The sequence below is a fragment of the Erythrolamprus reginae genome, chromosome 7, assembly GCF_031021105.1.
Source record: "Erythrolamprus reginae isolate rEryReg1 chromosome 7, rEryReg1.hap1, whole genome shotgun sequence".
NCBI lineage: Eukaryota > Metazoa > Chordata > Lepidosauria > Squamata > Dipsadidae > Erythrolamprus > Erythrolamprus reginae.
In genome coordinates, this window is record NC_091956.1 from 52,249,330 (window position 1) to 52,263,617 (window position 14,288).

The 14,288-nt window shown below is 41.5% G+C and overlaps 1 long non-coding RNA gene across 1 annotated transcript in view; it reads right to left on the reverse strand.

Moving 5' to 3' along the window:
* LOC139169932 (uncharacterized) overlaps positions 1-14,288 on the reverse strand; it is a 30,940-nt gene that overhangs the window by 14,976 nt on the left and 1,676 nt on the right. Inside the window, exon 2 of the long non-coding RNA XR_011559551.1 lies at positions 3,578-3,620. This is a non-coding gene — a long non-coding RNA (uncharacterized lncRNA). The remainder of the gene's footprint in view (positions 1-3,577; positions 3,621-14,288) is intronic.

The window sequence follows — 14,288 nt, forward strand, 5'->3', positions numbered from 1 at the left end:
CCAATCCAGAGAGAGTATTTTCCAACAGAGGACCAGAATGAGAACTTCAACTAACAACTATACAGTATATAATATACACAACAGCAGCACTGTGTAACAGACACAGGATTGGACGACAGTGGCTTTTCTAAAACAATAGAACAGCATTATCAAAGCATTAAGCTTCTGATTTCTTCTGTAGTTTCAGCTTCATGCTGCTTTAGCAGTAATTTGCAGTACTGAACGTTTCCATAATTTAGTCATAGGCCATGTCTTACTGAGAAGGGGAAAAAGGGACAAAAAACAGCTCCTGTGAGAAATTAAATGCAAAACAGAACTATTTCAATCACTGACATGATCCTACTTTACAAGGTAGATAATTGTGGCTTTGATTGTAAAACATAATTACACATGGTATGTATCAATTGTAGTTAGGCTTTAAAATAAATAAAAAAGCAGAGCCCCTTGAAATATCAAAAAGTGTTGCTCAAAAATGCAAGCTTGTTTCCTAAAAATACCACTGTGTTTGCTTTGAAAGATGAGAAAAGTCCTAAGTGATGAATTTTAAAGCTAGCAACTATTTTTAAATATTTACCAAGATTTAATTACTGACATTTTTGTCTGTGATATTGACATAATCTTATTCCCAAAGCAACGGTATGATGATTTGCAGCAAAGTGTTAACAATTTATTAATGCTTTATATTTTCCATGATTCTCAGTTGGTGCAACACAGTTTTAGAACAAAACTACATGCTAGGCTTATTCTAATCTCTGATAGCCTAAAACAGTGTTTCCCAACCTTGGCAACTTAAAGATATCTGGACTTCAACTCCCAGAATTCCCCAGCCAGCAAATGCTGGCTGGGGAATTCTGGGAGTTGAAGTCCAGATATCTTCAAGTTGCCAAGGTTGGGAAACACTGGCCTAAAACAGTGATGGCTAACCTTTTTCTTGTCACATGCCGAAAGGGTGTGGGCGTGATAGTGGACATGCACGTGCTGGTACCCATAATAATGCAATGTGTATGTAACACACACACGCCGTGCGCCCCTCCCCCCAAGATGCATGTGCGATCCCCTGCACTTCCCCCATGAATGCATGTGCATTCTCCCTGCCCCATTTTGGGCCTGGCCAGTTTCCCTGAAGCCTCCTGGGACCAAAAATGAGCTGCCAGAGGGGCACCACACCCCCATGGCCTGTTTTGGGCCTCGTAGGCCTCCCTGCAGTGTTCTGGGACCCAAAATGGGCCATAGGGGGGCACCACACCCCTCCAACACCAGGTTTTGGGCCTAGCAGGCTTGACACCCCTGTCTTAGAGTATTGAGTCCACCAGTACGCCTAATGTAATGTATGGATTTGTCCTAATTCAAATCATGATTAAAAATAACCAGGCTTATTACAAGGTATGAACCAGACCGACCACTATGAAAGTATAGAGAAAATGGCTCATGATCATATGATATCTACCCATTCTATGAAAACACTCCCTTTTTGAAATGTCAAAAGTATTACTGTGCAGAAATCCAAATTTTGAAGACTGGATCTTATTTACAAATGAACTTTTATAAGTAATTTTAACAGTCCATGCAGCTATAAGTCAGGACTTGTCAAATTTGATGTTGAGGTTATAAGCATTAATTTCTTCTTGGTTAATCAGAAAGAGGTCTGTGTTGTTTTTGCTCCTCTCACTATTATAGTATGTCTCTCATCCTATTGTAGCATCAGACTCCAGATAGTCTCCTGTGATTTCTATTCATAAAAAGGATGTTTCCACTTCCAAATATTCAAAAAAGGAAAGAAAATACTCTCGTCAAACCTCTTTCCAAAATTTGCTCCAGAGTTAGATAATTTTCTAGAAAAATAAACATGGAACATCCGTGGGCCAGATACTAGAATAAAGTGGAAAAATGTACAATTTTGGAAAAGCTGCTTTCATGTGGTCCCTTTTTAAAAATTGCAGCTCATTGGAACAAAATCCTCACTTCAAAGAAAATTACTTTAAAATTGCTGAAATATTCCTTTTGACATATTAACCATTTCCCTTGGGGGGAAAATAGATTCTTTTTAAAACATGCTAAGACTCAATAAAGGAAAAGAAATAGTTGTTATTAATTTTTCATTTGTTGTGTTAGTTTACAATAGAAATGGGGGTAAGGGTGTTGTTCCTGTTGGAAGAATGGCAATAAATTTTCTTCATGCTTCCCCAAAAAGGCATTTGAAAGTATTTTTGAAAACAGCAAGGGCAAGGACATGATCCCTTAACAGCACTTAGCACTTAGACTTTTATACACAGCTTCACAGCGTTCTACAGCCCTAAGTGGTTTACAGAATCAGCATATTGTCCAACAATCTTGATCCTCATTTTATCGACCTTGGAAGGATAGAAGGCTGAGTCAACCTTGATCCTGCTGGCATTCAAACTGCCAAATTGCAAGCAGGTAGCAGTCAGCAGAATTAAACTTACACTTAGAATAACTTTATTTTCACTTTGAATGTACACTAATCAACATACATCAAAATGAAATTTCATTGCATGCAGCTATCAACGGGTCTCCACCTCTAATATTATTATTATTATTTATTAGATTTGTATGCCGCCCCTCTCCGTAGACTCGGGGCTTAGACTCATAGACTTAGTCATGTTTATACATTACATAAACATGATTAAATAAATAAATAAATAAAGTTATGAATATACCCATATATATTATATGACATGGAGAAATAACACCATTTGGATGTATATATAGTACATGGAGAGAGAAACAAATCTTGAGAGTTTTCCAGATGGATGGCATAGGGCACAATGCTGTAACAGAATCTGGCAGTCCTGCTAGAAATACTTTGAAACCTCCTCCAAGAAGAGAGCAACAGAAACAGACTGTGAAATGGGTGGGTCAGGTGTTGTGATTCCGTCTGAGGCTCCTCAGGGAACGGCTGAACCTCTGCCGGCTCCCTGCTCAGAGGGGGAGGAGGAGGAACAGGAGGAGGAGGCCCAGGCAGAAGGGGAGGAGGAATATCAGGCCGAGGGAGAGGGAGAACAGCCAGAGTCCCCCGGGGTGGAGCTCTCCCCAGCAAGCAGCCTGGAGTCCTTAGATGAAAATGCTCAAGCCATCATCGATCACAGGCAGAGAAGAGCAGAACAACGAAGGGGACAATTAGCCAGGTACTTCCAGTCCTAAATAGGTAACAGCTGGGTTTGGGTGTGGTTCTCCCCAGAAAGGCTGAAAAGGCAGACCCACCCTTCCTGTCTTGTGGAGTAGTATCTTTGGGAGTCCTGGGACCTGGCTGTGATCTTTGGCGTCTCTGATTCTGACTTGTGGCCTTGAAGGCTGAAACCTTGGGGAAAAAGGCGTGGGGGCTTATTCTCTACAGTGGTGTGTGTGCCAGCAAGAAGTCTACTGTATTGTCTGGCCGTCAGGACTTTGCTGTGAAGCCTCATAGCCTGCCTGTTGGGAAGAACAGGTTTTTCTCTGTGTTTATTTTTCAAACTATAAAGTGCTTTTGCTTTTACCAGCATGTCTGGCTGCTTTTTCCAGTTGGTGTTGAAGTCTGGGGGCACCCAGACAGAACAGTCAGGGGTGGGTTCCAACTTACCTCGCTGCCAGTTTGCTCTCTCCCATGTGCAGTAACCAAAAACCTGAAAAAAGGGCGAAAAAAAGATGATAAATGGCAGAAACTTGGCTTCTGAACATGTTCAGAAGATTTTTTAATCCAATTTTTTTTTTTTTTTTAAAAGAAGTCGAAAACAAAATGGCGACCGCATGCACAGTGCTGGGACCTGGCTTCTGTACATGCTCAGAAGGAAATTTTTTTAAAAAATGGCACTCATGGACCGGCACTTACCGATCCTGTTCTGTGATGTCATCATGACATCACCAATGGGTTGCTACTGGTTTGGGCGAACTGGTCTAAACTGGGAGGAACCCACCCCCTAGGTGTGTGGGGTCTTTAGCAATGCTTTAAACTCTCAGCACATGGTGCTTATAAGTGGTATACTGAATGACAAGAAGTAAGTTTCCTATAATCATCTCAGCTGTCCCCATACTCTCTGAATGGATTTTCTCTCTGAGGCACTGCAGCCATCAAACCAAGCAGTTATGCAATTTCTTAAAACACTCTCAATTGTGCCTCTGTAAAAAAAAGTGGCCAGGATAGGAGAAACATGCGCTCTCCTCATCCGACACAGGAAATACATATGTTGGTTTGCACACTTCAGCAAGGATGATGCGTGGAGACACCAGTTCAGATTGCTAATACTGTTGACCAATTCTACAGCTGCATCCTTGATACTGAGTAGAGTACAACCATGCTGCCTTTTTCTAAAATGTACAATGATCTCCTTTGTTTTATTAACATTTAGGACCAGGCTACTTTGATTGCACCAGTCCACCAAAGCTTTCATCTCTTCCCTATGTGCATCTTCATTGTTGTCCTGGATAAAACCCACCATTGCTGTGTCTGTAATTAGTCTGTAATACTGCATTGTAACCACGGTGCCACCATGGCTCTTCACCACTACAGTTCTTAATGTCTCAAATTTGCCAGCTGGCGTAGGGGGCCTATATTTTTATAGGGTTTTAAGGGATGTGTGAGTTAGTGCAGAGTTGATTTCTCTCCCTAGTCAATTCCTTTTGGAACAGGATGTTGTTTCTCTCATCAGGTGAGTCATATTAGGTCAGTGGTCCTCAACCTGGAGATCAGGACCCTTTTGGGGGGGGTCAAATGGACGGTTTCACAGGGGTCACCTAAGACTATTGGAAAAGACAAATTTCCCATTGTGTTAGGAACTAAAGCTTCTATTCTGGTGCCTTGGAACATATTTTTATAATCCGACCAATCAGGCATTTACAGTGGAGGTGTCCCTCTGACCTTCCTGCCAATCAGCTTAAAACTCCGTTGGGAGAATTGGCACTAGACGTATGGTTGGGGGTCACCACAACATGAAGAACTGTACTAAGGGATCGTAGCATTAGAAAGGTTGAGAACCACTGTACTAGGTGCTAAGTATCTGCTTCTTGTATTGAAAAAGCTCAGTCAGTTAATAGAGCTGGTGTTTAGAAGCATCTCTGATAATCTTGGGAAAAGAATAGCGTTAGCAATTTGTGTTATTTTCTGAACTTTAGGTATTTTCTCAGTCTCAGTGAAGGGTTTTCTGGATTACAGTGGCAAAGCTAAGGGAAAAAAACTTTGCATGCCTTCTCCTATCGTGGCAGAAAAGAATTCCTTGTTACTTCGACAGGAAAAGAATTCATTATGTTGCTGTTATTTTATACAGCATCCCATTACAAATATAATATGTATTCTAGAATGAATGCCAGTTTTGAAAGACACAAGAGCTTACAATGTAGCCCACAATGATTATACCATATTACATATATGCTATAAAAACCATAATTCATACTCCTATTTTTTAGAAGCAGGGGACAGCCCCAGCTGACCTTTCTGGGACTGAAAGATAAATAGAGACATCCTGGTTTAATAGGTGAATGGGAGACTGTCAGGGGATACCAGCCTGTAGGGAAGACTGGAAAGACCTAAGAACCTCTCAGAAGAAGACAATAGCAAGCCATGCCTATCCTGATGACAGGAAAATTGCATGGGTACATCCATTAAGTCACCAGAAATCAAGTTTATTGAAGATGATGTCAATATTTATTATTACAAATCTAGCACATCTGGTCATATTTGCCTCTAGTTGAGCAGCACTGTAAATGAAGTATAAACCCTGAATTCCTTTTCCAGTTTCAACATTGTGATGTATATATGTGATTCAGTTTCTTTCAGTGCCATCCAGTGGAATAAATGTATATCACAGTTGTACAAGGCTAAGAGATAAAATGTGCAACAAAATAAGTTATCTTCAGAATGGAAAATTAAACAGAAGTAATCAGGATGCTAAATGTAATAATACTGAAAAACAATTATTTACTATAGCTATGTGTCCTCACATTAATGGATTGCCAGTCAAACTTTGCAAATCATGTATACAAATGTCTGTAAGATATATATAATTCACAGAGTTCATATTATAAGGATGCCAAAGTATTGTTTTTAAAATGATTAACAATCAATGGTAATTCATTTTCCTGAAATTATTTAGTTGACTAAATTTTATTCTACTAGCCTCAAAAAGAATAAGGGAAAGTTTTATGTTACCTTGAGCTATCTTGAAATCCTAAAGAATAAATAACGCTTGTTGGCAAATGCCCAAAGAAAGAAAAGTAAGAATGTAGAATTAGAGGACTTAACGACTAGGTTCATGTAATCTACCAGCCATGGCTTAATGATTTACTGTATTAAATAAATATTATTGGCTGAATTCAAACAACACATTCAGGAATAATTTGTACTTAGGTTTATGTATTTCACTAAGCTAAATAAATCACCTTGAGGCTTAGTGCATTACCTGTCCCATTTCCCAAACATAGAAACATAGAAACATAGAAGTCTGACGGCAGAAAAAGACCTCATGGTCCATCTAGTCTGCCCTTATACTATTTTCTGTATTTTATCTTAGGATGGATATATGTTTATCCCAGGCATGTTTAAATTCAGTTACTGTGGATTTATCTACCACATCTGCTGGAAGTTTGTTCCAAGGATCTACTACTCTTTCAGTAAAATAATATTTTCTCATGTTGCTTTTGATCTTTCCCCCAACTAACTTCAGATTGTGTCCCCTTGTTCTTGTGTTCACTTTCCTATTAAAAACACTTCCCTCCTGGACCTTATTTAACCCTTTAATATATTTAAATGTTTCGATCATGTCCCCCCTTTTCCTTCTGTCCTCCAGACTATACAGATTGAGTTCATTAAGTCTTTCCTGATACGTTTTATACTTAAGACCTTCCACCATTCTTGTAGCCCGTCTTTGGACCCGTTCAATTTTGTCAATATCTTTTTGTAGGTGAGTTCTCCAGAACTGAACACAGTATTCCAAATGTAGTCTCACCAGCATTCTATATAGTGGGATCATAATCTCCCTCTTCCTGCTTGTTATACCTCTAGCTATGCAGCCAAGCATCCTACTTGCTTTCCCTACCGCCTGACTGCACTGTTCACCCATTTTGAGACTGTCAGAAATCACTACCCCTAAATCCTTTTCTTTTGAAGTATTTGCCAACACTGAACTGCCAATACAATACTCAGATTGAGGATTCCTTTTCCCCAAAGTTTTGAATACACACATTCAGAAGATACACTTCCATTAAAATGCATTCTGAGCCAAAACAAAACCCACTTTTTGAAAAAACTACTAGATTACCACAAACATCTAGTGTTTAGCATTGCATACGATTATTACCATATGAGAGGAAATGTAGAAGAGGTTTCTCTGTAAATAGAAACATTATTAATACTGATATAATTTTTATGGTCACAGACCAGCATTAAAAATGAAAAAAGAAGATACAGCGAAACCTCATCTTACAAACACCTCATCATACAAACTTTTCGAGATACAAACCCGGGGTTTAAGATTTTTTTGCCTCTTCTTACAAACTATTTTCACCTTACAAACCCACTGCCGCCACTGGGATGCCCCGCCTCCGGACTTCCGTTGCCAGTGAAGCACCCGTTTTTGCGCTGCTGGGATTCCCCTGAGGCTCCCCTCCATGGGAAACCCCACCTCCGGACTTCCGTATTTTTGTGATGCTACAGGGGAATCTCAGTAGGGGAATCCCAGCAGCGCAAAAACAGGCACTTCGCTGGCAATGGAAGTCCGGAGGTGGGGTTTCCCAGTGAGGGGAGCCTCAGTGAAATCGCAGCATCGCAAAAACACAGAGGTCTGGAGGTGGGGTTTCGAGGACTTTGGTGTTTTTGCGATGCTGCGATTTCACTGATGCTCCCTTCACTGGGAAACCCCACCTCCAGACTTGTGATGCCAGCGAAGCACTTGTTTTTACGATGCTGGGATTATCCTGCTGGGATTCCCTGCAGCATCGCAAAAACACAGAAGTCCGGAGGTGGGGTTTCCCATGGAGGGGAACCTCAGGGAAATCTCAGCAGTGCAAAAATGGGCGCTTCGGCTGGCAAAAGGGGTGAATTTTGGGCTTGCACGCATTAATCGCTTTTCCATTGATTCCTATGGGAAACATTGTTTCGTCTTACAAACTTTTCACCTTAAGAACCTCATCCCGGAACCAATTAAGTTTGTAAGACAAGGTATCAGTGTACAGTGATCCCTCGAGTTTCGCGATCTCGATCTTTGCGAAACGCTATATCGCGATTTTTCCACCCGATGATGTCACTCCCTTCCTTTCTCATCTTTCTTTCTCTCTCTCTTTCTCTCTCTTGCTTCTTCCTCTCTCACACTCTCTTCCTCCCTCTCTCATCTCTTTCTTTCCTTCTCTCTCTTTCTCTATCTCTCCCTCTCTTGCTCTCGAGCGGCGGGCGGCACCCAGGGAAGGTTCCTTCGGCTGCCCAGCAGCTGATCTGCTCGGCAGCGCAGTAGCAGCGAGGAGCCGAAGATGGGGTTTCCCCTTTGCGTGGGCAACGGGGAAACCCCATCTTCGGCTCCTCGCTGCTACTGCGCTGCCGAGCAGATCAGCTACGGCGGGCGGACAAGCGGACAAGCGGCGGAAAAGCGGCGGGCGGAAAAGCGGCGGGCGGACAAGCGGAAAAGCGGCGGAAAAGCGGCGGGCGGACAAGCGCACAAGCGGCGGAAAAGCGGCGGGCGGACAAGCGGAAAAGCGGCGGAAAAGCGGCGGCCGGACAAGCAGAAAAGCGGCGGACAAGCGGCGGCCGGACAAGCGGACAAGCGGCGGAAAAGCGGCGGAAAAGCGGCGGCCGGACAAGCGGAAAAGCGGCGGCCGGACAAGCGGAAAAGTGGTGGAAAAGCGGCGGCCGGACAAGCGGAAAAGCGGCGGACAAGCGGCGGCGGGACAAGCGGACAAGCGGCGGAAAAGCGGCGGCCGGACAAGCGGACAAGCGGCAGAAAAGCGGCGGCCGGACAAGCGGAAAAGCGCCGGACAAGCGGCGGCCGGACAAGCGGACAAGCGGCGGAAAAGCGGCGGCCGGACAAGCGGACAAGCGGCGGACAAGCGGGCAGGCAGGCGGCACCTCAGCTGCTGGTTCTTCCCAGGTGCGGAAGTAAAAACACCATCTGCGCATGCGCGGCCATGGAAAATGGGGCGCGCATGCGCAGATGGTGTTTTTACTTCCGCACCACTACATCCCGAAAAATCGATTATCGCGAGGGGTCTTGGAACGGAACCCTCGCGATAATAGAGGGATCACTGTATTACAATTAGTGATGGTTGTCAGTGGGCAATCAAAGTCTGATTAATTTTGCAGACAGTATAACAAAATTTAGCCACATTTAAAGAAATTACATCATACTGAACTAATAACACCAATTGTACATAAAAAGACCAGTATTTTATCAGGTGAGGTCTTATGAAGTAGGTCCATGACTCCTTATAGAAGGTATAGTATATTGAGGTGTGAGCTGTAGTTTCAATAGCCCCTTTTCCACAGGGGCACAATCTCAGCTCAACTGATACTGATATTAAACATGTAAGCAATTCTGTTTATATGAATGATATGAATTGATGTTTAAAGGAAAGAAGAAAATATCAGAATTATTAAGACAAGCCCTATGCAAAACAATTCACAAAACAATTGGATTGTTAGTTATACAGTGGTACCTTTACTTAAGAACATAATTAGTTCCATGACCAAGTTCTTAAGTAGAAAGGTTTGTAAGTAGAAGCAATTTTTCCCATAGGAATCAACTGAGACATCTCTCCTGGGCCTATAGAGTTTATGCATGGTATGCTTGTGTGTATGTTTTCTTTTTAATAAGGGGTAGATTTGTTATATATTGTATCATTGTTGTTAGCCGCCCCGAGTATACGGAGAGGGGCGGCATACAAATCTAATTAATAATAATAATAATAATAATAATAATAATAATAATAATAATAATAATAATAATAATAATATAAAAGCAAATAATGCGTGCAAACCCATTAGGAAAGAAATAAAAGCTGGGAATTTGGGTGGGAGGAGGAAGAAGAGGTGGAGGACAGTTGGTGCTAAAGGAAGAAGTGTGAGGTGAGGGGAATCAAAAAAATCCCAAACTTTAAAAAAAAAAGAGGGACTCTGAGGCGGCGAGGAGTACGCACCTCCCATGCACCCACTCCTTTAACCGAAAGGCTGCTGCTGCTGTTATCTGCATCGTCTTCTTTCCCATGCTGAAGGGCTTCCCTCTTCTCTCGCTCGCTTTGTAGCCGGCGCCTTTCCTTCCCTGTGGTGACTTCTCGATTTGACTGAAGCCGAATTGATTCAGCCATGGTGAAGTGTCCGCTTTTGCCTTTCTGCACCCAGATGCTCCGGGAGGCAACCTCACACTGGGTGTGTGGGAGGCAGTGCGAAGGAATCATCACACCAAAGTGGTTTATTCCCCCTCCAAGCGCTCAGAGAAAGGAACACGCTCCGTTCACTCTGGGCTGCCCAGAGCGAAGGGAGCGTTTCTTTTCTCTGGGTGCTGGCAGGGGTATATTCCCTCTCCAAGAGCCCAGAGAAAGGAAAATGCTTCGTTCCCTCTGGACTGCCAAAACCCCCTTAAACGCCACTGAAAGGCTCGTCTGGCAGCCCAGAAAAGCCCGAGATGGCCGTGATTAAAGGAAGAATGGCAGGAAACTGGCCGGGCCTTCGTGCCGCTCTCATATTTCCTGGAAATTTTTTCCAGGCTCGGGTTCTTAAGTAGAAAATGGTTCTTAAGAAGAGGCAAAAAAAATCTTGAACACCCGGTTCTTATCTAGAAAAGTTCTTGAGTAGAGGCGTTCTTAAGTGGAGGTACCACTGTATAGTGAAAATATGGCCACTCTTCCACAAAGCTGTAATGCCTCGTCAAGTGCATAGCTATACCATGAAGAATTGGACATCACCAACCACTTCTGATTATTTAAACATAAAGAATGTCTTTCTAAACTGTAAGATAAATAGCAAAACTGCTTACACTTGTTTATCTGCAGAGTTGATAGCCCACATCTAATTTTAATTGGCACATCTTTTGAAGCTGTATTGTACACAGAGGAGAGGAGAATTTAAGAGAAACTTTTAGAGCATTAACTCCTCCTACCCCACCCAACTGCTCTTACAACCAACACAAGTTATATTATTGCAGCTTGTTGTTCTGATACAAAACAGTTCCATGGAATGGAACAAATTTATTTCTCCTGAAGTTCGCTAAAAACAAACAGCTGCACCTATTTACATTTTCAGAAAGCAGAAATATAAAGCACCATGATTAGAGAACATTGTTTATTTATGCATTTATTGCATGTGAGCAAGCAAGCATCCAATTTCCAATATTTCTATGAGACTAAAAGAATTTGTATCATAGATCTTTCTCTATTCATGATCCCTTGATTTTGAAAATTTAAAGTGGCATTCTTGTATTTTTGATTGCTTGATTTGCATGATTTTTCAGATACAGCACATAGTATATATATACTGTATATACATACTGTCTTGGAGAGGGGCGGCATACAAATCTAAATTATTATTATTATTATTATTATTATTATTATTATTATTATTATATAAATTCGCCAAATACTCTATAAACATTGTTCTATAGTACTAGTTTGCTTATCGGGAAAAATATACCATTACAAGTAGGCAAAGACTGGAAAGTAGTAGGAGCTGTGTTTGAAATCCTGGAAGTGATCTCCGGAAGTCACAGGACACAAGGAAGATGTTGGGGAGTTGCTGGGGACAAGCAAAACTCAAGATGAAAGGTAAAGAGTGGAAATGAAATGCTCTCCACCCAGAGTGAGAGTTTGGGATGCCCACCTCAGCATGACTTTGGTAAGATCGTGATCTGGACAAGTTGAAACGAAAGGTGCTACTTCTAGGTATAAAGTGGTATAGTTGGAGATATGAGGTGGTTGCTGAGTGACTTTATCAACAGCAGACCCCAAAAGAATGGATGTTTTGGATTGAATGGCTTGGGAATTGAAAGGACTGGGGTGAAACAGGCATCTCTATAGGTTGCCTCGAAGAAGAAAAGAAGTGAAAAAGATTAAGGTAGCTGAAAGATATGATAGAAAACAAAGACACAAGATCGCTTTGGAAAGGGGAAAGGTTGAGATCAGTTCCCACAACTAGCCCCTGACATTATCTCATGGCTAGGTCAAGCCAGAGACTCTGATTTGTGCTACTGAATAGTTAAGTCTGCTGCTTTTATTGCATCTGTAAATAGCCACCCTGCAGCATTTTATTTGGGTAACATGGCGAATGCCAAGTTAGATTAGTTTATGAGCAATTGTAACTTTTGTCACTGGGAGCCAGGCAGCATATAAATTTAATATCCTCATGACCTCCTATTTGAACTACTGTGACATGCTCTACATGGAGCTACCACTTAAAAGTATTTGAAGCTTTAGTTGATGCAAATTGCAGTGGCATGGGCAGTTAAAAGTGCCAATTGTTTGGCACAAGTGACATTGTTGCTTCATGAGCTACAATGGCTACCAGATTGCTTTCAGATGCAATTCAAGGTGCTTGTCAAGACTGACTTGCACTTTCACCTGCCTTATGCTCCCCTCGGTTTGACAATAACAGGGAGGAGGTGGATGAAATGCAAGGGTGGGGGAATGGTATTCAAGCATTTGTTGGCTCCCGTGAGACATCGCTGGCATCCCAAGGATACACCAAGCAGATGTCCTGGCAAGGCTGGCTGGTTCCATAACAAAACGAAAAGCAGTAATTGATGGACGAATTAGGATTGTGGGTGGCCTAAACGGGAAAAGAGGAATTACCTATGATTGCTTTTGCACAGAGAAACGCAGAACTGGTTTCAAATTTATTTAGTAAAGCTTTATACTTTTGGTAAAATAATGTCCCGGAGTTTCTTTTTCTGGATTTGCCAACCTACCTTTAAAGCCTAGTTACTCATAGTCCATCTTCTCAGTTCTTACTCATCCTGTCTGATAAGGTGTGCATGCATAAGTGCACCAGAGTGCCTTCCACCCCCATCCTAATGTTTCTTTTACTACTTTCATGTATATAAATAGGATTATATCTCTGTATACCACCAACACGTACTTGACAAAATAAACAAACAAATATAAATAAACAAACAAATAACTAAATAAATAACTAAATAAGGCAGGAGGGGCATACTGCAGACAGTGTTCCCTCTAATTTTTTTTGGGGTGGGCGAAAAAGTATAGTGTCTGAGCGGCAGTCCCTTCAGGACTGGGAGGCACAGAAATAATAAACAAACAAACAAACAAACAAATAAAAAACCCACCCTGTTTTGCCTCAGAGAATTTCTAAATAAAATACTGTACTGTGTGTCTATAACAGTGAGCTCATAATAGGGCAACTCTATCAATATCAAAATGCCACTTAAATAGTTGAGCTAGTTTCAAACTAGATTTTGATTTTCTTTCTCTCTTCCTTACTCCCATTCTTTTTCTTTCTCTTTTCTTTCCTCTCTTTTTTCTATTTGTTTCTCTCTCTTCCTCTCTTCCTCTCTCTCTCCTTCCCTCTCACTCTTTCCCTCTCGGCTTCTGGGCAGGTTTGGAAAACTCTGAGTTGATGATGATTTTTAAGTGAGCGATTGCTCACTGCTCAGCTTAGAGGGAACTATGACTGCAGATATGATCAGCCAAGGAGCATAGACTGGCATATCTTGTAGAAGAGCCTTTCCTGCCATGGCCATGCACTATTTGTTGCATCCTTTCCCTGAGATTGGCCTTTTGTATGGCTTTGAAGACTGTTCTGTGCCAGACTCTGGTTTCTTGGCTATGTCAAGGGCTTTTTATGATTGTTTGGCTGCTGTGTGTTTCATTTTAATATTCTGCATATTTCATTTGTTTGAATGTTGTGAACCACCCAGAGATGTATCTGAAATGAATAGCTATATAAATAAAATCAAATAAAAATTAAGTTTGCAAAACACCTGGATCTTAAAATAATTTGTATCTGCTTGAAATTGATGGCTGGTCAGGCACGTCTAGTTGAGATGATATAGGCAACAACTTTTGAGGTGATGTGCAACTGATTTAAACCTTTGAATCTTGAAAAAAATTAACTGTATTCTGTGTGATAAAGTCTGAGATCTATTGATTATATCATTGTTGTCCTTGGTTGGTGAAACCCTTAAAGGGATATCAGTGGCAATATACAAGCAGTGATTGATGCATCTTTGGGCAAAAAGGAGATGGTGATGCATTTCCAATTTATGACATCATTATTCTGAATACTTAACTTGTTTCAAACAAACCTAGGCTTAATGTCAGCAAGATAGAATGACTGATTGATTTATCTGTAACTCTAAGTGGAATTG